Here is a 12,828-nt window from a genome sequence, read left to right on the forward strand (position 1 = left end):
AGGAGGAGGAGGAGGAGGAGGGCGGGATGCTCCTGCGCCGCCCCGCCCCGCCCCGCCCCGCCCCGCGCGCTGGGGGGCGGTTTGCAGAGCCTGGACCGGGAAGAAAAGCGCCTCCTTTCTTTTCTCACCGAGGCACGGGCCTCTCTGCGGACTCGCGTTGAAAATGAGAATAACTAGTGCCCGTTTCCGTCCGCCGAGCGCCTACTGCGCACCAGGCACACGGGAGGAGATGCGCTGGAGACCCAGGGGTATCACGTGTTTGTCCTGTATGTGCCCTTCCAGCATCAGACTGTGACTTCTTGGGGGCAGAAATTTGTCGGACAGCGTGTGTTCCCAGGGAGACTTGCTTCTGATAGACTCTCCAGGAACGTTTGTTGATTGAAGGGTTGTTGGGTCCCGAATTGGGGATGTGAGAAATGTTGTGACACCTGCTGGGGGTGGAATGGTCCCCTTTTAAAAATGGGAAGTTTCATCTCCCTGAAGGAGGCTCAGGCCTTGTCCCAGCCTTGAGTTAAGGTGGAAGAAGCCCAGGACTGGGAGGCCAGAGGCCCAAGGGCCCCTCCTGACTCTGTGACTCTCTGACGTGGGTAAGACACTTCTTTGTTGGGTCTCAGTTTTCTCCACTGAACAACGAAAAGTTGACTGGATGATCGCTTCAGGTCCCTTCCAGCTCAGAAATGGAACCTCTGTTAGGCCCTGGCTGATGTGCACAAGCAGCGACCTGAGCTCATTATCACCCGAAACCGTGGAAGGATCTGGAGTGGGACATCGCAGACTCTCAGGCTACGAAGAGCACTTGGAAGAAGCTTCCAGTCTACCCCCCAGCCCAAACCACAGTTCCCTTGGCAGCTCCCCCCGAGGTCCCATTCAGAACCACGTTCAGCCCCCTTCTCTGTGCTGCTCAGCCCAGCTCCTGCCCTGGTACCCCATTCACTGAGCTGTACCCTCCTGCCTCCCTGTCTCCCCTCCAGCCTGTGAGCTCTGGGACAGCAGGGATGCATCTTGTCCCCATGCTGTCCCCAGCCCTAGAACGTAGCAGGTGCTGAACAAATACTTTCTGAAGGAACGAATGACTGCCAGTGATATATGAAATCGTTCAAGTACCTAACAAAATGCCCCACTCTTCAAGACAGTTGCTCGGAGACTTGAAATTACAACTATTGGTCAAAGGCTCTGTGATGGGAAAGAGAGGGGTTGATAAGACAAGACCTAAAAGCATAGATGCTCCTAGGTGTCAGGGACCCCGGGGAAAAGACTTTGCAGGGTCCCTGTCAATACAAACAATTTGAATTCACTCAAAATCTTGTCTCAACATCGTTCTGGCAACCAAATCTCACACAATCCTGTGAATAAAATGGTGCATCCTCCCAGAGCGAGGCCCTGGGATGACCCTATAGCAGCCAGTCCTGGAGCTTTTTGGGTTGTCTGGCCAACTCCATTGGAGAGATGTAGGAGAGGATGTAGAGCGCTAGAAAATTCTCTGAAGGGGAGAATCTGGAAATGAAGGAGCCCCGTCCAGATGTCCCCAGCCAGCCCCAGGCACTGGGAGAACACTTAAAAAAATTAGAAGATGCTTCAAAGCACCAGGGCCCCTCAGGCCTGGACCCAAGGCAGGACCCTTCTTATTCTCCCTGCTGGAAGTGTCCAATTGTGGCTGTCCCCACGGAATAAAGAATTTCCCTTTTCTAAGCATTTATTCTAAGCATGTCAGCTGCTGGGTTTCTTGTTTAGAGCGTCCACTGGCTTTTCACAGTGCTGGGAGGGAGACACTTGTCAGGTACTATGGCACAGTGGCAGTGACATTTAGCTCTAGAGACATCCTGCTGGGATTCAGATCCCACCTCCACCAACTCAGATATGGATGAATCGGGGCAATTTATTTATTTTTCCTTTTATTTCTCTTGAAAAGTATTAAAGCTATGCAAGCATGTAGTTGAATTGGAGCCAAATCATTCTATAGGATCTCTTATAAAATATGTTTCCCTCATGCGTTCCCCTTTCTGGAAGTCATCCCTCTTACTCTTTTGATCTGTTTCTTTGGCTATTTGCCTCCGTATCTCTAAATCACGTGCCATATTGCTCCTTCTTGCTTCTGTTTTAGGCATTATCTCTTGATTCTACCCTATGAAGGACCCTCTTCACCTCACATATACCCCTCCTGTCCTCCTCTCCAGCCTCCCAATTTAGTCGTATCTTGACATTGGTTATATCAGAATTAGTACTTATTATAACTACTTACATCCTATTCACCACTGACTTTTTCATTTCCTCCAAACTTTTGGGTTTTTTTTCTGGACTTAAGCATTGTCATTTTTTGTTTATTTGTTTTGTTTGATATATAGTAATTGTTTATAATTCAACTCTAAATTCTCTGTCAACTATGTCCATTTGTTCAGACCTGTCAGGTAGTCTATCAATTTTATCTTCTTGAAGACTCTCTCCTAGAGCCTTCTGATGTGTTCCCGTCTCTATTGGTTTCTCTATGCCCAGTGCACTGCTGTTGATCTCTCCAAGCCTCAGTTTCTCCATCTGTAAAATGGGGATAATTTTAGGACCATTGAGAGTTGTGAGGATAAATGAAACATCTCATGCAGTTTAGTGTTTGTCATATAATAAGCACTCAATAAATATTACTTATGATTATTCTAGATCAGAAAACCAAAACTCAGGTAACCTGCTCAAGGAATAATTCAAAGCACCTAATTAAAACTACTTAATTATTTCAGGGTGGGAACTAAAAACCTTATATTTACAATATTAGAATCTTCCAGTATGGTCAAGTTGAAGGAACACAGGATTTGCCAAGCAAGTCCTGGCTGACCAGCAAGATAAACTTGGGTAGACCACGTAAACTCTCTAAGACTTATTTTTCTCATCTGTAAAATGGGGGTAAAGTGAACACCAATGAGATAAGGCCCTTTGTCAACCAAAATGGTCTGCACAAATGTTAGCTATTACCCAGCCTTCTCTTCTTAGCCTTTTTTTTTTCAAACAAACAAAAAAAACCGAGGCCTAGAGAAACAGAAACTCACACAGTGATTTGTTAGCTGAAACTGAACCAGAACTCGTCTCATGGCCTGAGCATAAAGAAATTATTTCTGGGCCTGAGGGGAGTGCATAGTCACCAGAGGACCTGCGGCTGGCAAAGCAGATGTTTCCTTGGCCGCCATGTCCCCAGGCTGCTGGCTGTCCTGACCAGGGGAGGGGCACCACCTACTGGTGATAGACTCGGGACAGAGACCAACTCCTGCCAGTGCAGGCTGGTCTCCGAGCGTGTCAGGAGCAGGCTGACTCAACGCCAAGGGCAGAACATGGCTGCTTTCTTCTTTCCAGACATTTATCTGGCCTTCCTGCTTCCTTTTCTCTCCTGAGTCTGTATCTCTGGTTCTAGCTGAAACCCCAGGAGGCATGGACTCTGCTGACCCCAGACCTGAACCTTCCCTCCTTGTGTCCTCTGTCATGGTGAGAAGTGAGTCACTGGTGACTTTTACATGCCGCAAAATCTTGTGGCTCCCAACCAAACTGCACAGGCCCGGCCTTAACCCGGGCTCAGGCCAAGAGAAGGCCCCCACCCCCACCCCCACGCTGTCTCAGTGCAGCACTGGCATTACAGGTATAGGGGATGCTGAGGGACAGGGCCCACCAGTGTGTGTCATACCCTTCCAACCACCCTTCTCTGCATGGTCCTCAGAAGGTGTGGGGAAATGGGCAGTTCCGTGAATTTTTTGCTGGAGGTTTAACTTGATACAGAGCAAGACTTTAATGCAGCCTTTGACCCCTCAGATCCACCTCTTGGAATCTCGTTGGCAGACCCACTGCCACAAATCACAAAAATACGTATGCACAAGGATGTTCAATGTAGCCCATTCAGAGGGCAGTGATCAAATACATTGTGATAATCTGTGCAATGGAGAGATATGAAGTCACTTTAAAAAATAACAATACACACACACATCTCTTAAAAAGAGGGGCAGCTTAATAACATGTAGAATATTATCTTTTTCTGGGGAAAAAAAATAAAAGCAAGTTGGTGTAAGATGCTGGAAGAATAGAGAGGGACTGATGTTCTGGACCAGTTTAGGAGATGAGGACAGAGCACCTAGAGGAAATCAGGAGGGACCTGATTTTTGTTGACGCCTTTCATGCTCGTGGACCTTCCCATATGTCAGATCACCGAATCAGCACAAAAGCCCAGTGAGATGGGCGTCATTGTCTCCAGTTTACTGATGAGGAAATAGAGGCCCAGTGAGGTTAGTAAAATTGTAACATCACACAGATGGGATGTGGTAAAGGATTAACTTTGTCCAAAGAGAGGTCTGGCCTTTGCCCTGGGCTTCTGGGAAGTAATCTCTAAACCCTTGGGATGTCCTGTGTGACAAGAGCGTCTTTGTCTACCTTGGGGGCGGGAGGGAGGGTCAGCCACAGTGGATAGTCATGTCAATGATGCGGTTTATGGTGGGGGCTTGGGGCACCACCTCCAGGGGGCTGGAGACTCAGATCAACCACGTGAGTGGTAGCCACGTCTCCGTGACTGAGCCTCAATGAACGGGCTCACACCAAGGCTCAAGTGAGCTTCCCTGGCTGGCAGTACTCTGTGCATGTCCTCACACATCACTGCTGGGACATAGCACTGTCCCCACGACCGGAAGTTCCGCGTGTGGAGCCCTCCTGGGCTCCGCCCTGTGCGCCTCTTCCTGGGGCTGACTTTACTCTGTGTCCTTTTCCTGTAATGAACCGTAACTGTGAGTGTACTCGTGTCCAGAGGGGTCTGTGAGTCCTTCCAGCAAATTATTGAACCTGGGGGTGGTCTTGGGAGGGGCCAAGCTTGTAGCTGGTGTCAGAAGTGCGGGAGGTCTTGGGGACTGCCCCCTAACTTTGAAGATGGTGGAACTGGGAGTTACACAAAGATCTCCGGGACTCCCAAGTATGCCCCCTCCCCACTTCCTCACGCTCCCTACACTGTCCCTGGGGGACAGGCTCTGGCATCCTGTGGAAGAACGAGAACAGAGTGATGGCCACACTAAGGTAGAGCAAGGTGGATGGGCGAGGATGTGGAAAAGCAAGCTGAGTGGCATGCTCATAGGGAGTAAAGAAGGAGCAAATTTTAGAACGTTCCGGAAATCTGTGTCCCAGGCAGTGCAGAGGGGCAGGGAGGCAGGTGCAGAAAAAACAACGGGAGGAGCCACTGGGGGGCTCTGATTTTCCATAGGTTCTCCAAGAAGCTGGAAGCCTTCATCTCTCTTGCCTCTCCCTGAACATCTCCTCCCTTCTCCCTAGGTCAGGAGGAAAGTTCAAATCTCAATGTGTACCTAGATTTAAGGGAAGGAAAGAGGGAACCAAATGGGCACTGATCCTTCTCCCATTTGGCCAAACCACAGTGCTGGTGGTCTTTTCCACAAGCCCCTAATCGTCCCCACATCTGGCACCTTCTTCAGTATCTATTCTTTTCAGCCCCCCACCTTGAAGACTAGGCAAAGGAATGGAAAGGTGTAGTCTCGTTCCAGGCTGGAGAGCATCTTTCTCCCTGCTTGCTCACTTTCTGCTCTGGAAAAAAAAAATCTACTGCTGAGAGCAGGAGAACTGAGCCCCTAAGATCACTTGAAAAACACACACAGTGTTCACACTGTTAGCTCCCAGATCTGGAGCCCTCCCCAAGATATGAAATGAGTTTTCCACCCTAGGCAAGTGAAGTCCCTTTGCTGGTAGACTGGGCAGTGAACAGGGAGGCAGGCAGAGGGGAAGTGAGGCCCGCAAAGAGAGGGTAACCAGCCCCAAGTATAAGCCTGCCTTATGGCCCCATCCCTGCTCCGTGATCTGTGAATTAGGCAAAGGTTGCAGCTGCCCCAATGCCTACTCTTGTATAGGGCATGTGTCCCCATCTAAAGGCTACCCGCCATGATCATTTGGGGCAAACCTCAGCTACACAAATATATTAGAGAAAGTAGAATATTTGGAGCCCTTCTCTACTGCAATGAATGACCACACCTGTTTATTGACAAGAGTAACGATTGCAGACATTTCTCTTGCTGCTGCCTCCAACCAGCCAGCCAGCAAGAAGACAGCCCAGCTTCAGACTCTTTCTCTCTCTAAATATAGGAAACCTGGCCTTTCCAGCAGCCTTTAAAGACTGATTTCTAAGCAGATTGCTTCATAATCCTGTCCCCAAGCGGGAATGAACAAGATCCCTTCCCAGCTGGGAATCCTGGCATTTAGAAAACCCAGAGGTTTTTTTCTTTTTCCTTGTTTTTCAATGCAGCTATCTTACAGATGCATTTGTGCAAATAGTCTTGAGAGGGATTGTGCGCTGCTAACCACAGGTGTAGCCATGCCATGGCAACCAAATGGTTAAAACGTATTAAACAATTCCTCTTCCTGAAACCTCTGGCTCATTCTGTCTTTGTGGTGTCCTCCTATTTTAAGACACAGCTGACACATCTGTCCGGTGGAAAAAAAATCTCTCCCTTTGCCAGGCCCAGCCTCTCACCTGGGCAGCAGTGCATGTGGTAAAGCGCCCCTCATAGCGTGTTTCTTTGTAAACACATCTCCCCAACTAGACTGGAATTTTCCTGAGAGCAGGGACCGTGTCTTACTCTCGGTGCATTCACAGAGCTTAGCATAGCATGCTGCTCACAGCTGAAGCTCCATAAATATTTGTTCAGTAGATGAATGAATGCATGAATAAAAGCAGAGCTGCTGTGAGTACAGATCACACTGTCCAGTGACAGTAGCCACTAGCCACAGGTGGTTTTTAATTTAAATAAACTAAAGTTACAAATTCAGTTCAGTCACATTAGCCACATTTCAGCTACAGATTGAAGACCATTTCTATCATTGCAGAAAGTTCTGCTGAACAGCACTGGACTAACGCATGACTGGTGCCACCTGGAGTTGTGCAGTGCACAACCTGCACAGCTGTTCCGAGTGGGCCTTGATGAATCAAGTCCCTCCCAGTAGGTGGTGCTGTGCTAGCTCAGAGAATCACACAGACATTTATGGTCTAAGGCAGTCACGAGAACATCTATAAGTATAAAGAATGCCCTGTTGATGAATAAACACAGGTTAGCTGAAGTAAATAAATTATTATTGGGTATCATCAAATATACAAAGAATGAACAGACCAAAGAAAGGAAATATAGAGAGGTTTGGCTGTCCTCATAGCCTAAAAACTAATGTCTGTTTCCTTTCTTATATTTGAAATGAACTTTCCTTGGCTAGAATTATTTCTTGGAGAAATAACTATACTTGACAGAAATAAACATCTGGCTACTGAAACACAGCCCCCCAGATATTTGTCTTTTATGTGGCAACCACAGGAGATGGTAGTCTCTGATTTTCTAGGTATGATTTACAACAATCTTTCCCTTTGTTTTCCATAAACCATCGAAATGTCCTACCCATTGCAACATTTCAGCCTCCAAATTGTCTTTCTGCCACTGCCTCTTGCACATAGCAAATGTACAAAAATTCTTTGTCCAACCGTGTCTCTGTTTTCTATCTGGAAAATGTGGCCGTTGTTATCTTGCAGGTCCTTTCCACCTTCTGTGTGGCTATGATCGCATTCTGCTAAAGGAGCCATAGGTCCAAATGGTACAGGATGCTTCCTTCTGCAGTGGACCAGACCCTCCAGGCTGGGGCAAAGCAGAGCAGGCTGAACTTCCATTTTGAAGCAAGCCAGGGCCCTGCACTCCAGACCCCAGGCTCCAGAACCCAAGCTTCTCTGTTTCTGCCCTCTACCACCCTCTGCCCCTCAGCACAATTCCCGCTGGCTTCCAGCGTCAGCATCAGCTGGGAGCCAGGAGGTAGCAGCTGAGAACCTGGCCTGTGGGCCTGGCCACCCTCAATTAGTTTATCTTATGAATGCCAATTTATTAGCACAGACCCCCTGGGAAATGAGCAGGAGGAAACTTCTGCTTTAAATATGCATCAATACATTGTCATGTCTGTAAGCTCAGTGGGAGAGGCCAGGCCCAAGATGGGTGGCCCTCCTGCCTCCCACCTCCTCTGGGTGAGCGGACTCAGGAGAGTAGATCTGACTGGGCAGATTGGCTGATGTGTGTTTCTAAGCCCTAAACCCAAGATTTGTCACAATTTCACAACTATGTGTGCAGGCTTCCCATTAAGGGTCCTCTGAGAGTTCATTTACAACAAAGCATTTTTCTGTTAGATAACAATGACTTTGTAAATAAAACAGCCTCCATAATGAAATCTTGCTCTCGCGTGCGCGCTCTCTCTCTCTCTCTCTCTCTCTCTCTCTCTCTCTCTCGCTCTCTCTCTTTCTCTCTCTCTCTCAGGGTTGCAAATGGACTAAATCTTTCAGTTCTGAAGTGTGAGGAGATGGGGAAATGCGATCTTCCTGCTGGGGAGCTCCTGGGTCATAGTGAGTCCCTGTCATTCACTCCCTCCTGCTGGGGCTGGAATGAGTGGTGCCCATCTCTCAGATGCAGAGAGCATTTGAAATGAATTGAACAGCCATAACTTAAGGTGACTCATAGCATCTGAGAAATTTTCATATGCCATGAGCTCCTTCTGCTACGTAGGGACCAGGTACCATGACCAGGTGGATCTTACCTGCAAAAATGGTTGGTGGGGGGACGGGAGGCGAACTCCCCCAGGTGTTGTTTCTTCCCTTAATAACACCCAGCTGTAAAAATTCCAAGAACAAACAAAAGCTTCTCACCTACCCCTCCCCTTGCCCAGGGAGAATCTTCCTTGGACAGTCAAATATTTGGCTATTGTGTGCATGTTTTTGTGTGTTAAGGGGAGAATGAGTCTGTCTGAAGCAAGGAATGTGCTGGTAAATATTTAACAATAAGTTCACTGGGGGGAAAATGAGAAGCTCTGATGTGTAGCATTTTCTAATTTCCATGGTGTCAATTCTCCTACCATAGTCAATATCAAGGTACCAGTATGAAGTCACAGCATGTGGAGGTGGGAAGAGACACACAGTAGCTGACTATCACACCAGTACCACAGACATGAATAATGTCAATATCATAGACAGCAGAAAAATGTAGTGGAATAATTAGGGAATGATGCATTTTGAACTATTTCTGTTTAGTTTGTTTTGAGGGGGGGAGGTAATTAGGCTTATTTATTTATTTATTTATTAGTGGAGGCACTGGGGATTGAACCCAGGACCTTGTGCACGCGAAGCACACACTCTACCACTGAGCTATATCTTCCCCACTGAATTATTTCTTACTTTAGTTTTTAATAGAATTATTTAATTATAAGCTTATATAATTTAATTTTAAATAATGACTCTGATACAGGAAAAAAATGTGGGGCAAGAGGATGGCCATGTCCCAGGTCTTGGCTGAGTTCCTGGGATGCACCCAGCCAAGTGTGAGTCCTTGGCTTCATGGAGGAAAGAATTCAAGAACAAGCCACAGTTAAGTAAAGGTAGATTTATTTAGAGCGATCCACACTCGGTAGACAGATTGTGGTCCGTCTCATTCAGAAAGGAGAGTGTGTGAAGGGCGACAGTTTTTATGGGCTTGGTAACTTTATATGCTAACAAGTGGGAGGATTACTCCAACTATTTTGGGGAAGGGCTGGGATTCCCAGGAAATGGGCCACCACCACTTTTTGACCTTTATTCTGAGTTTAGTTGGAACTGTCATGGCACCTGTGGGAGTGACATTTCCCATGCTAATGTCTTACAGCGAATGTGTAATGAAGTTCAAGGTCTACCAGGAGTCAAACCTCCCGCCATATTGGTCCTCAAGGCCTCCTGGGAGTTGAATCTCCGCCATCTTGGTGTTAATTGCTAGGTCATTCCTGAAATAGCTACCCTCTCTTTCCTATCTCAATTCTGTTTCACAGCCAAGTTCTTGAAAATTTAGCAGTGGGCTCTTGTGAGCTGACACAGGCTGGCTCTGGCACTACTGCCCTGAAGCTGCGCAGTCACACGGTTCTGTTCCCTGTTGTTGCCACTTCCTAGTCTAGAATTTCTATTTCATGGCTCCCACCACAAGCTCAGCGAGGTTGATGTATTAGATCTGTTTTTAAAGAAGCGGAAACCAGCTGTAGTGGACTCTGTTGCCCCTTTAGAGCCCGGCACGCCCATCGCCAGCTGCCAGGTGTTGAATGGCTTCCCCTTGTCCTTCTCTGCTGACAGGAGCAGCTGCTCCCGGGGATGCCTGCAGGGCGTGATGACCAGTGATGACTCACGCAGGATGCTAAGCCTGGCCCCTTACCTCAGGGAGGACTGTACCATGGAGTGAGTTACACCCAGAGCCCCTGTGGATCAGACCAAGATCTTTACCGGCTTGGCCGCTTTCTCTTCATCCTGCTTCCCATGCTCTGTGTCTGAGAGTAAACCTTCAATAGTTGTGCATCCAAATCCCTGTCTTAGGCTCTGCTTCTAGGGAACTTGACCAAAGACACAAAGCCTCAGAGGGACTTCCCTGAAGTCCACAGATACCAGGGCAAACTTTGTACCCAGCTCTTCTGATTCCCAAGAAAGGATTATTGCCATCATCCCACAGCCACTGCTTCTACTCAAGACTCTTCAGTGACTATGGAATGAAGTTGAAGCCCAAACACCTTGACATGGTGTTCAAGTCCCCGGTGCTTTGATCCAACCTTCCTTTCCAGCCTCATTTCCTAGAATTCTCTCTGCTTGCACCCTCGACTTCAGCCAGAGCAGACTGCCCTCTGTTCCTCAAACCTGCTCTGGATTTCCTGTCTCTGTGCTTTTGATTCTGCTGTTTCTTCTTTGAGATAAATACATTTAAATGTAGTAAGTGTCCTCTGCATTTAAGACATTGCACCTTAGAACAGCAGGCTTCAAGACGGGGTACATCTATTTTTGTACATAGCAGAAGACTTTCCAAGTATGTGCACAGGAGCAGTTTTGAGGGAACTGATTTCTAGGTCCTCAACCTTCATATTTCTGTTTCTCTCAAATCATCTGAGAAGGGGATTGCATTCAAGATAGCCCTTTTCTCACCTTATAAAAGAAAGGAAAATCCTTCAGCTCTCTCAGTTTTTACTGTGGTGCCTTGCCCTAAGGTATAAAAATGGATGTTTCAAAATACTGGTTTAGGGGACAGGGAAGGCTCCTTTAATAATTAGTCAAGGCCCTTAGGGTGTTCAGTAGTAAGAGACCAAGATGGAGACCCACAGTTAAGCGAGGTTGGCCTAAGCTTTGATGCCAGGCAAAGGGGTTCTAGCCTCAGTGCAGGAGGAAGCAGGGCCAAACCCTTAGCTACAGGGATTTTTGGCTGGAGTTGGTTTGGGGCCCACTTTTCCCTGCTTCCCTGCTTTACAGCACGGGGTCATTGGTGCTGTATCAAAAGTTCTAGAACATGGCATATCCTCAGGGCTCAGGAGTTTTGCTCAGACTTGCTGGAGACAGAAATGGGATGGTGGAAGTTTAGTTATCTCGCTGGTAAGTAATTTTGTACATTTTTACATCAAAGAAAAATAGCTCACACAGCGCGTGCCTACTGTGTGCCTGTCCCTCGTGTAAACACCTGATGTCTGTTAAACACACTGATTCATTACACCAGTGAATTTGATTTCCACGAGGAAACCAAGGCTGAAAATAGAGGTGAAGTACTTTGCCCGAGGCCTCCCAGCTGGCAAACTGAAGAATCGGACTCAAACCCATGGGCTGTGGTTCCAGAAGCTGAATGTCTTCGAGCAAATGCAGAAAGCAACATTTGATGACTGTTTAAGCTAAAGCTTTAGGTTTTAGCTTTTGTGAACTGCTCCTCTTCCTAGGGGTGCAGTGGTGGTTTGAGGGGGAGTGGGGACTCGGTCACTCTGCTATGACCTTGGGGTGGTTGGTGGAGAGGCTTTCCAATCCTTCTGGTCTCTGCTTGGTCTGCTGGATGGGGAACAAAAAGGGGTGCAGAGGGATGAGGGTGTCTTGAGAGGAAGGGATGAGGATGAACCCTAATCCTGGGGAACGCCATATGCATCTTCACGAAGTTAATTTTCTGTTTTCTGGTTCATTAGACGTGTTGGGAGGGATGAGGCTGGGACACTTGCTGGAGTCAGGAGGGCAATGATACCCATCTCATCACCTGGGCTCTGGTGGTTCTGGAGAAACTCTTCACCAGAGTGCTGTTGCCCTGCCACGCAGGGACCTGCTGGGGCAACCGCAGGAGGGGGCAAAAAGACAGGAAAGCCCCTAGAATGATGGGGGCAGGGGTCACAGTGAAGGTAAAACCTGTGGCCAAGGCTGACTTGCCTTGGTGAAAAGGTGGGAGGAGGATTACGTCAAATGAGAGGGGAAGGGAGCATTCCTATAGTTACAGCCAATTTAACAGACGCCCATAAAGAAACAGGGCAAAGGACGCATAAAAACACGAGTCAATGTGTCCCCTGCGCCCAAATCTATTTTTAAATTACGATTTTATATTCTAACAGAGGTTTTAGGTTCAAGATTTTTAAATAGTCTTTTAAATTAAAGTATAGTTGATTTACAATGTTGTGTTAGTTTCTGGTGTACAGCATGGTGATTCAGTTATATATATATATCCACACATATATACATTCTAGGTTCAAAATTGAGTGGAAGGTACAGAGATCCCTCATATCCTGTCACTCACCGGAACAGTACATTTGTTACAATTGATTAACTTACGATGTACATCATTGTCTCCCCCAGTTTACCTTAGGGTTCACTCTTGGCTTTGTACATTCTATGGGTTTGAACAAATGTATTAATGACATGTATTCATCATTATAGTATCATACAGAGTGTTTGCACTGCCCCCAAAATTCCTCTGTGCTCTGACAATTCACCCATTCCTCACCCAGCTCCTGGCAACCATGAATGCATTTACTGTCTCCATAGTTCTGTCGTTTCTAGAG

General features: G+C 47.3%; 1 long non-coding RNA gene and 1 other non-coding gene across 2 annotated transcripts; one reads left to right on the plus strand and one right to left on the minus strand.

Moving 5' to 3' along the window:
- The first annotated feature begins 53 nt into the window (after window positions 1–53).
- On the plus strand, window positions 54–1,938 carry LOC140688598 (uncharacterized). The gene is made up of 2 exons (XR_012063296.1): window positions 54–266; window positions 660–1,938. It is a non-coding gene; the product is annotated as an uncharacterized lncRNA (long non-coding RNA).
- A 7,172-nt stretch (window positions 1,939–9,110) lies between these two features.
- Window positions 9,111–9,183, minus strand: TRNAA-CGC (transfer RNA alanine (anticodon CGC)). The gene has a single exon. It is a non-coding gene; the product is annotated as a tRNA-Ala (tRNA).
- Window positions 9,184–12,828: the final 3,645 nt, after the last annotated feature.

Source organism: Vicugna pacos, chromosome 23 (genome assembly GCF_048564905.1).
Source record: "Vicugna pacos chromosome 23, VicPac4, whole genome shotgun sequence".
NCBI classification, from domain to species: Eukaryota; Metazoa; Chordata; class Mammalia; order Artiodactyla; family Camelidae; genus Vicugna; species Vicugna pacos.